This window comes from Sinocyclocheilus grahami, unplaced genomic scaffold, assembly GCF_001515645.1.
Source record: "Sinocyclocheilus grahami isolate Dianchi unplaced genomic scaffold, SAMN03320097.WGS_v1.1 scaffold1922.1, whole genome shotgun sequence".
Taxonomy (NCBI): Eukaryota; Metazoa; Chordata; class Actinopteri; order Cypriniformes; family Cyprinidae; genus Sinocyclocheilus; species Sinocyclocheilus grahami.
Window position 1 is genome coordinate 70,306 of NW_015507101.1, and position 11,013 is coordinate 81,318.

Consider the following 11,013-nt stretch of genomic DNA (forward strand, 5'->3'; position numbering starts at 1 on the left):
TCTAATATAACACACAGCATAAATATCTTAATACAAACACAAACATCTTAAATTCTCTTTAAAAATTATATTAACAATATATTATTATACTATTATCATACTTTAAAAAATTTAAACAATTCTTATACAATTCCTTATAACTATCACAAACACAAATATCTTGATACAAATATCTAAAATGATAAATAATGGCACTTCAAGGTACCATGTGCTGCCAGGAAACAAGAGGCCAAGGCCAAAGCGGAGAGATGGAAAGGCCGCTCACGTCAGCCTGCAAGACACAAAGCTGACCGAAGACAAAATATATACAAAAGAAAACAGTGGCTATGACAGGGAGTTTTTTTTTCTTGCTCTCCATGTCTTACTCCACGACCTGGAACAAAAACATAAATCACTGTTATTTATCTAAATACACTACATTTAGAGCAAATTTGACATTATATAAACCAGCATTTAGCAAACCTTGGGCTCTTAATTTTAGTACCATAAACCAGTCATGGAGCTGCATCTCCTCCAGGACAAGCCTCCGCTGCGGATCAGGCTGCAGACAATCACAGATCATCTGGCTGCATTCTGTTCAAAAAGATGAGAGATATATATAATTATTAACTTATTTGTTACATATTTACATTTAGATTTCAATTGTAAACTTTCATATTTAGAGTTCAAACTGTCCATCTTTGTTCTTTGATGGAGATCTCACCTTGTGGCAGGTCAGGTTCGGACCAGTCCTTCTTACTGATCCTGTGCAGGTCTTTGTCGTCTGGATAATACCATCATGAACAGAAGGATCTCTAATGAACAAACTGTCGCCGGCTTCGCATGGTCCCTGCCAGTGACATCGAGCTCCAGTGGGCAGAACATTTCTGTGCCTAAAGAGAAGAGATTTTGATATTTAATGCCTTTCTACAGCAGATGTGTGAGTCCTTCATGAGCAAGCCGCATCCGAAGTCGATCAACTTGACCTCCAATGGGTCCGTGTTCACCAGGAGGTTCTCCAGTTTTATATCATGATGGAAGACTCCACGCTCACAGCAAATGTTAGTGGCATGAATGACCTGCCACATAACATGTCATGCCATCTTCTCATCGAGCCTTTATCGGAGCATGGGCTGCCCCGAGACCATGATGTAGTAGTCCGGGTTGTCCTAACAGTCCAGGAGTTTAATTATCTGCAGAAGGCTGGGGCCCTTATTGCCCATTTCTGTGGGGAGGTGTTTGGGATGACCAGGCTAAAAGAAAGAACATATGATGCTTAGATAGAGGTGATTTCTCAGATTAACATGAATATAAGATAAGAAGAAACTGAAAACAGTGAATGAGATGCAATTATATAGAAAGCGCGGGCTACTTACAACCTACAATATATGGCATATCTGGTGTCTTGTCAGCAATTTTCACAGCCACCTATCAACAAAACAAAGAATTAACAATTAGCATGTGCACAGAGATAATTCCAGTCATGAATACTGAACAGGTATGGAAAGTTTTGTAAGTGAAAAAGTAGTAAACAAATGAAACCTTGAGGCCTTCCTGCATGCACATAACCATAGCCTCCTTCACCCTGCAGCTTGGGGCCGAATTCATATCGCCAGAAAATGTGGCCTATTAAAACATAAACAAATGTTTAGCATGATTTTTTTATGCATTTTATAATTTAAAATTACATTTTACTTATTCTCATATATGTATTACTGTTACTGTTGTCTGGCTCCTCCGCTTCATCATCTCCAGTGGAGTTAACTTCAGCTGTCCCTCTACAGCAGGGAGGACTTCAGAAGCTGGAGCTTCTCCAAGATCTTGAATCTCTACAATTTGCTGTAGAGAAGTTTTATCTAAAGAGGAGAATACCAATCATATGAATCAAATCGCATAAATAATATGTGACCCTGGACCACAAAACCAGTCATAAGGGTCCATTTTTTTAAATTGAGATTGTATGCATCATCTGAAAGCTGAATGAATAAGCTTTCCATTGATGTATGGTTTGTTAGGATAATATAAGGACAATATTTGAAAATCTGGAATCTGAGGGTGCAAAGAAATCAAAATACTGAGAAAATCGCCTTTAAAGTTGTCCAAATGAAGTTCTTAGCAATGCATATTACTAATCAAAAATTAAGTTTTAATATATTTACAGTAGGAAATTTACAAAATATCTTCATGGAACATGAGCTTTACTTAATATCTTAATGATTTTTGGCATAAAAGAAAAATCTATAATTTTGACCCATACAATGTATTTTTGGTTATTGCTACAAATTTTTTTTCAGCGACTTAAGACTGCTTTTGTGCTCCAGGGTCACATATGAGTTAAGTAATGCATACTCAAATTAGAGTGGTTCTTCATTTAGGGGAACCTTTGAAAAACTGGGAATGAGAGAATGTGTTTATTGTTTTAGATGATGGCATTAATCTTACCCTTGTCCAGCTCTTCCACTTTGTCATCTTTAGAGGAACCAATTGAAGCGTGAACATCCTGAGGTTGAAGGACGTGCTGCTCCTGCTGTTCCTCTACAACAGGGAGGACTTCAGAGGCTGGAGCTTCATGAAGATCATGGATCTCTACAATAGGGATGTGTTATAGAGAAGTTTGAATACAAATAATATAAATAAAATATTGCAATCGCATCACAGTATTTTTTCAATTAGGTTAGTATCTGAAAAAAATAAAAATAAACATGTCCAAACAATGTAAATCGCTTTGTTTCTGAATTGAAATTTGTACTTAGTTGGTAATGACACCTAATAAATCTTTCCACTGGGAACGTGAGAATTGAATTATGGCAGTAAATTTACCCTGATGTTGGAGGATTATGGAAGCAGATTAGTCTCAATAATAATTCATGCAAAAGACACAATGCACACATGCGTATCCCAATTCACATGCATGAAACCCAAGATTTGTGTATGTATTTTTGAGACTTTCCTGGTAGCGAACTCCTCCCACGCGGGTCACTTGTACTCTTTAGCCAATCAGATTTGAGACTGTCGATTGACCAATCATAACCTGCTGTGGGCGTATGAAGCGTGTGCCCTGGGCATGCCTACCTGGATGTGATGTCATCAGCGCGAGACCACTAGTGAAGGGAAGTCCGGTTCTTTTCCGCGAAAAACAGTCTATCGTCCCGGAATGGGGTGAAAATACACTCAACACATTCAGATATATAAAGTCAGTAATCATAACTTCAGTCAGTTAACCTGTTAACCCGCACCGGCCCGAAGGGCGTGTTTAGGCATGTCTGTGCTTTTAATTACCTTTGTTTTAAAACAATATTCAATCAACTATCATAAACTATATGTCATTTGACAGCTAAAACACTCAAGATCCATGTTCTGAGCTTGCTTTTAAATCAATACACCAGAGAGGAAAGGGTTAACATAAATGCTGAAGGACCACCATTTAAACATGTACAAAGTGAACGGCAGTACTTACGTTTCATCGCCTATAGTTCTGGTCAGCTCGGACTATTCCAAGAAACACCAGCACACATTTCAATGTAAGGGTCCACTCTTCAAAATGCATCCCACTTTTTAATCCAAAACAACGAAAAAAATAGGAGTTTATTTTCCGTTAAAACTAATAAAGAGGAAGAGATGATCACGCTGCCATTTGAACGGAAGCGTTTATACAGCGATCTGTCGCCACATCGAAGAGCGCAAAAACTGCATGTATTGTTTGAATTTCCTGAAAAAAGGACATAATTTGAAAGATGAGACTTTGTTTCTTATCAAAACTAACAATATATAAATCTGGAAGTTTCCAATTAAGTTTCGCTAATATAGACAATATTTGTTCGGTACACATGCGTACCGAACTGAAAGAACCGTACCGAAAATTTTCGTGAACTGTTACACCCCTAACGGTATTATATATTTAGCATATTTTACTTAATCTGTTTTGTATCTTTAATACACAAGCGAATCATTAAAACAAGTTTTTTTCAGATTACTAAAATCTCAGCAAAAAAAATATGATTTGAAATATGTTCATTTAGATTTATTCGTATAAATAATACAAATACATAATAATTATATTTAAAGGTCCCGTATTGTCAAAACTGAAATTTCCTGGCTTTTTTCATAACTGAGGTCTAGATGCTATGTAACTACCATATAAGTCTCAAAACAGTCAAATGCACATAGCCTGCATAAAGTAGCTGTGATTTTTCACGAACCGTTGTGACTTCCGTAAAAAGTTGACGTCAGAACTACACAGTCACCGCCTTCAGTCACCACCCCGAGCACCGCCCACCGTCCCACTCTCCTTTCGCCAAACCCCCAGACAACATCGCGTCCATGCCATTGCTGAGCAACAACAACACGGAAACATGTTGAGAAAACGCTGTTCAGTCTGGATGTCAGGAAACTACATCATTGCACAGTAGGGCTGTGACGGTCGCCGTGACAACCGTTGTCTATTGCCACCGGCGGTAGTGCATGTGACGTCACACACTCTATAACCAGCATAATACAAAGTTTTGTATAAAGTATAATAATAGTAACCGTTGCAAGTTGTTTTATATAGACTATAAGTCTATGCTAATTCACAAATTACCTCAAATGCCATACACAGCGTTTGATCCTTTAGATTGACAGGTTTGAGTGCATGGAAATACAGTTCAGAGTACAGAAACCAAATACTACATCGCCAATCTGGAATCATTTCCATTCATGTCACCCATCTGCATTTGTACAAGTGTCTTCAAGTTCATGTGATCGAAAACGCTTGGCTGGTCAGGTTTGTATTTACTGCATTCAGTGTTTGATAAAAAAAAAAACATGAATTACCATTCTGAAACATCCTGTTGTAAGCGTGTTTGAGGAGGTGGTTGGTCGTCTCCTCTCGTCGCCGATTTGGAGTCTGAGTTTGGCTCAAACATGTAAGGCCGGACAACATTTCCCTCAGCAGTGACCATCATTACCGGTGTTTCTATTGACCTTACTTGTGAGTATCACCAATCTACAGCAGGCTACAGCATAAGTGACCCTAGTTACCTGTGGTTGGCCTGGCCGTGCATCACTCAGAAAACAACAGGCCAGTCAGAAGAGAGGCTCATGAATATTAAATAGACAGGCCAAAATCGACCTGTTCTTTGCAGACCAACTAAGAGAGGAGCTGTAAAAATATATTGAGATGTTTTTTGGTACTTATACCGCAAATATATATTCTTAAGGGCATCAAGACTTAAAATAAAACTCCAGAAAGGTGTAAAATATGTGACTTTTAAATACAATATGTATAATATTTGTAAATGCAACATTGAATCATTAAACACATTTTTGAACAATTAAATTTTATGTATTTTCTTAGTAAACTAGTAAAACTACACATTCTTAACAATTACAGTTTTAAGCAGTGTAGCCTATTATTAGTAGTTAGTGTGCAACACTCTAAGAAAGGTCTGTAAAAATAGGGTACAATATACTGTAACATGAAGAAATTTTCCATATTGATTTTTTTTACAGGTTTAACCTGCATTTTAAATTACGCATTGTATTTTGTGTTTTCAGATTATAGGGTTACAATTTAACAGATAATAACCTGGCAGAAAATTACCAGTACCTTTTCCATTTTTGTACATATTTTTTCTTACAGTGTACTTAACTGATCAACAATTGCATGTACAAGCTACTAAAAAGGTGTATCATAAATGAACAATTATTATCAAAATAACTGCAATTAGCAACTGAATTCACATGATGTGTGTACTACTAGGTATCTTTGGTTTGCTCTTTTTGTGTAATTTAGATGGAAAATGCATGCCGTTTTATTGCTTGAGTCACTTGTCAAAATTTGCTAAAAGTTTCCAAATAAATTTTAAAAATAGCTAAATTTGTTGCTAGGTGCTTTTTGAAGAAAAAGTTGCTTGGGTAGCCTGAAAAGCTGCTAAATCTACAAGTTGGCAACACTTACAGGCCGTGAGTCAGAACAGCTGGCATTGTAGTCTACTCTACCAGGATCAGGAAACAGTCCTCCATAAAATGCGCTCCACAAATCTGAATATTTGGGTTGAAGTGTTCTGGAACAGTGTTGTAAATACAACTTAACCACTGATTTCTAGTCGTGTCCTCTTTTGAAAAGGCCAAACAAAGTAGTTTAGCTTTCACAAAGAAACACACAGCGCCTTCACGACATGGCGGCGGCGGCAATAACAATACTACAGCGAGAATAAAAGTTACGCCTTCTTTCTTTGCGTGCACATTTGGGTGGCATTATGCAAATCTTCCCACACAGTGACGTAGACATGTGGGGGCATGTTAGAACGAGCCGTTTTAGGAGGGCGTGAACAAGTCTTAATTTTTATAAAGAATATTTAGTCTTTGCAACTTTAAGGATCTTATATACAGTATGCACGAACAGCTTGTAACACTCCAAAGAGAAAGGAAAACTTGAAATCACATCACATATGACCCCTTCAATACCCAGCTTGAAGGTTCATTTTAACCTAGCAGTGTAGTAATTTTAAAGTTTGAAGATGAGAGTCCTTTTCTCCCACTGCAACTCCACCAGTCCTGAAAGGACCACTTAAAATAAACAGAAATCTTGGATGGAATCAAATGATCAAAGGTATGTATGATATTCAACTGGTGTTTTTTTTTATGTCTGATGAAAACATGCCATATCCACATCCAACAATTTTCTGCCTATTCTAGCATCTCTGAATCCTTCAATTTGAGACATCCTTTGACAGAGCTTTAGGTGTGGCAGCCTAGATATGCAATTGAAAGTAATATAAAAAATACAACTAATTTACTAATAACTATATAACTATAATACATTTTATAACCAAAAATCATAAAATATACTATTAAATATATTACTATTTAAACTAAACTATAACTACATTTTCAAAATGCCACACTGCATATTATATTGTATATAATATTGTAAACGCTTGTATGTCATCCACGCCAATTGTAAAAACCAACTGTAACAAATGATTTAGCTTTTGATTCCTAAAACAATTGAATGCCTTGCTGAGTTCACTTCACAAAAAAAAAAGAAAAATGGATAGTGAATAAAACACCTCTGCATCTGCTTTGTTTCTGTAGAGTTGGCAGAGACGCTTGTAGCGTCTCGACCAATCTGACACACTAATTTTTATTTGATTTAACAAATCAATTATTCATTAGATTAACAAATCGTCACAGTCCCCTCGCTCCATAAACTGGATGCCAGGATTTCTGCAGAACACCAGGCCCCCTTGGTCACCATGACAACTAATCATGATATCACTGGTTTTATGACCCCCCAGGAATGTGAGTAGAATAACCCACTCATTGTCCCCATAAGGAAAATCCACAAGGAATGGACTTTTCTTGAACACTTCCATCAATTAAACCCTTTCTTGTTAATGTTTTAAAGGGGTCATGTGATGCTGCTAAAAAGAACATTATTTTGTGTATTTGGTGTAATGAAATGTGTTTATGTGGTTTAAGGTTCAAAAAACACATAATTTTCTTCTCCTCTATGCCCCGCCTTTCTGAAACGCGTCGATTTTTACAAAGCTCATCGTTCTGAAAAGCGAGGTGTGCTGTGATTGGCCAGCTATCCAGTGCGTTATGATTGGCCAAATTCCTCAACCGTGAGACGGAAATGTTACGCCCCTTGCCATACTGTGATGTCCTGTCCGGCCGGAGCGACAAGACAAAAACATTAAAACCCATTGTAAATGAGGCATTCGTTGCATCCAGTGGGGACATAATTACGGATTATAATGACTTATACTGTCTTTTTATGCATTGTGTTGCATCCCGCCGCATAAACATAAAACCATGTCTGCAGTTTCTCCGCTTTCTGCTCACTCAAGCACATCGTGAGGTAGGTATGTGGGGGCGTGTTAGAACGAGCCGTTTTAGGTAGGCGTGGCTGACTCTTAACTTTTATAAAGAATATCTCTTTGGATTTGAGACTTTAGTCTTTGCAACTTTACAGATCTTCTTTATGCACTAAGAGCTTGTAACACTCCAAAGAGAAAGGAATAATTGAAATCACATCATATGATCCCTTTAAATATTAAAATTGATTTTGGCTTCTGGTTCCTGTCTGCATTGAGGAGTTTGCATTTGTAGCTCTGTACACCTTGTTTTGAATCTATCTTACTATTATTCCTTGTTCTTTAAATTGCTAAATATAACTTAATCATAGACTCCCATTTGGGAATAATAATAATAATAATAATAATAATATAAACAATGACAATAGTGGCTACAACACCTTCATTACATTTGCAGAAAAAAACAACAACTTTGAGCTCAAAATGAGCCTAAAATGAAAATAATGAGCCTAACTAAGGAGAATAAGAGTAATTTCCAAGCACAAACATAAAATAACATCTGAAAAGGTAAACATAGTGTAATTGTTGTATACAGTGTAATCAGTTTGTGAAAATGAAAATATTAAATACAATTAGAAAATGTTAAAAGTATTTGTTAAATACAGTTTTATCATATGTTCTCATTTATGTTTTTTGTAATGTGTTTTGGTAAAGTAAATTTTGTTATAATATTATTTTGAACTGCTTGCTAGTTGCAATGGTTACAATAAATTGTTAAATTATAAGTTGTTAGATTAACAGAGCTGTTTCTACTGTTGCTGCGCAGGCCTGGGAGAATGAATAACACTATGGCCTGTTTCCATGCTTTGAAGGAGGCATCCATCTCATCAGACCATTTGATTGTTTGTTGAGGTGAAGCTTTACTGTCATTTGCTTGTTGCAGGACCTTGTCATGCAAAGCACTGTCTGGTATCCATGCCCTGCAGTAATGTATTAGTCCCGAAAAACTTTACATTTGCTCTGTGGTTGGTTTAGTAAATGTCTGCCCTTCAGAGATAATGAATTGCAAATAAGAGACTTGTGGTTTCACCCACTGCAGTTTCTGTTTGACGCCTTAAATCCTGCTTCTGCCAAAAATTGCAAACAGTGTTACAGCCTTCACAGTTTTGTGCTGAAGTAGCTGAGGTGAGCAGGTTTGTCTGCATACTGTAACAAACACGTGGTTGTCAGTAGACTGATGATATTGAGTTTTAAGAGGAATTAATGGTATTAAGGGGAAGTCCACATTTCTAAGAAACAGAAGAACAGAGAGTGAAGCCTTGGAATTATATTAACAATTTTCATTGCTTTTTGTTTTTTTGTTTATTTATTTGGTGATATTTGTATTACAAAATAATAATAATAATCAAACTAAACATCATAATTATTAGAATAATAGTGATATATAGTAATACAGGAAACCCATAACAATTAAAAAACAAAACAAAACAAAAAAATTTAATGTTTTTCCCCCATTTTTTAAATTAATAGATCATATTAATAACAACTTAGATTTTACTTATATTCTGACCACTGAAATAGAAAAGGTTTCCATTTCAGAAATCTGGTCACCTTACAAAATGAAATATCATTCATACAATATTTAAAAAAAAATTAATCATCATGTTAATTGGAGGTGTTGCTATATTGGTGATAACTGTGATATTTAAAAATGAATAGTACACATGTGATAATATGAGACATAAATAATCCAGCACCAGTCACTATTGCACCTTAACGCTGGATGAAGCAGACACAGAGTGCAGCTACTACTGCCATGGAAGAGCATCAGATATAAAAGACACATTACCCGCACTCTCAAAAAGTAGGCTAAAATTACTTGTTAATCACCCCAGTCTGAAGGACCAGCCGATCAGCAGTGAGCACAAAAAAGGGGCAATACCACCAACCTGTTCACCATCTCTGCCTATGGAAGAAACATAATGACAAATGTCTTTGAAACAAAAAAGCATGTGGAATTGCACTAAATAATAAAAAAATAATGCATTGCTTTAACAATGCTTGCATTTTAATGTCTTGTATTTTCAGGACTTGCAGTTTTAGGGGCTGAAATTCAACATAGTTGTATATTTAGGCTGTGTTGTTGCATGTGGTTTGCCACTACAAGTACACTGTAGCACTATCTTAGGTCTTACATTACAGGCATTGCGGTTTATTGCTCTGGCCACATCTGCAGTTCTCATGCCTCCCTGCAGCAGGACTACAGTAACTGGCTTGGTTTGTGTGCACTGCAATAGCTTGTTTGCAATCACGTGATTCTAAATACGCGCAAAATTCAGATGGACGGCAGGAAGTGAAAAGCAGAATGGATGAGATGGAGGAAAGTCCGTGCTGTACTGGTTTAGGCACTATTACAAGAGAAAGGTATAAACAGAAAATCACAACATATGTTGGACGTGATCCTTATGTTATGAAGAGGAGCGAATTTTCGACAAAAATTGAAATACTTGCCTGCCATTGAGGCGGTGGATATAGGCTAAGCAACTAACCCCGATTGCAAACAAGCTGTTAAGTGAATCCTGCATTTATATGAGGGATGCGGGATATACAGTATGTCACTCCTGAAACTGTGCTGCTTGTACAGGGTTGTTAGTTAGGTTGCTTGTTAGCAGCATGTAAAACAACACTTTTATTCAAATTCTGTATTGATTATAGCCTAGAAAGCGAGCAAATAGCGCTTCTATATAATCACTAAAAAGCTGTCACACACTTCAATTTATCTCACAATGTTCCGTTATAATCAGTGAAGCTCTCTAAACTTCACATATAATATCTTATTTACATCGTGTCTACATGTGGCGTTTAGCATTGAGTGAATTCTGATTGTCTCGTGCTGAATGCATCTGTATCTATTTATATATTTCTTATATCTTAATATATCATTATATCTTATATTAACCATTTGCACACACGAGCATTATCCGGCTCCGCTCCTCCCGACCGCAGACACAGGTTTACAAGCCACTTTTTCCTGCATTTTTCAGTCAATTTCTTGCCTTTCCCCCCCTTATAAACAACAAATTTTCATACACGATAAAAGCTCCTTGTAAATTCTCGGTTTGACCGATTTGAGCATCTATAAACAATGCAAAACATAGGCAATTAAGAGTTTCTGCTAGCGATTCGTATATAGAAAAATCACTTCCTGCCCTCCAGCTGCATTTCGCGCCAC

At 36.6% G+C, this 11,013-nt stretch overlaps 1 long non-coding RNA gene across 1 annotated transcript; it reads right to left on the bottom strand.

The window, feature by feature from the left end:
• Positions 1-218: 218 nt before the first annotated feature.
• Positions 219-2,568, bottom strand: LOC107573358 (uncharacterized). Its single transcript, XR_001607493.1, has 7 exons — positions 2,422-2,568; positions 1,675-1,835; positions 1,522-1,605; positions 1,356-1,407; positions 704-1,232; positions 463-573; positions 219-373 (listed from the first exon to the last, which is right to left on the bottom strand). It is a non-coding gene; the product is annotated as an uncharacterized lncRNA (long non-coding RNA).
• Positions 2,569-11,013: the final 8,445 nt, after the last annotated feature.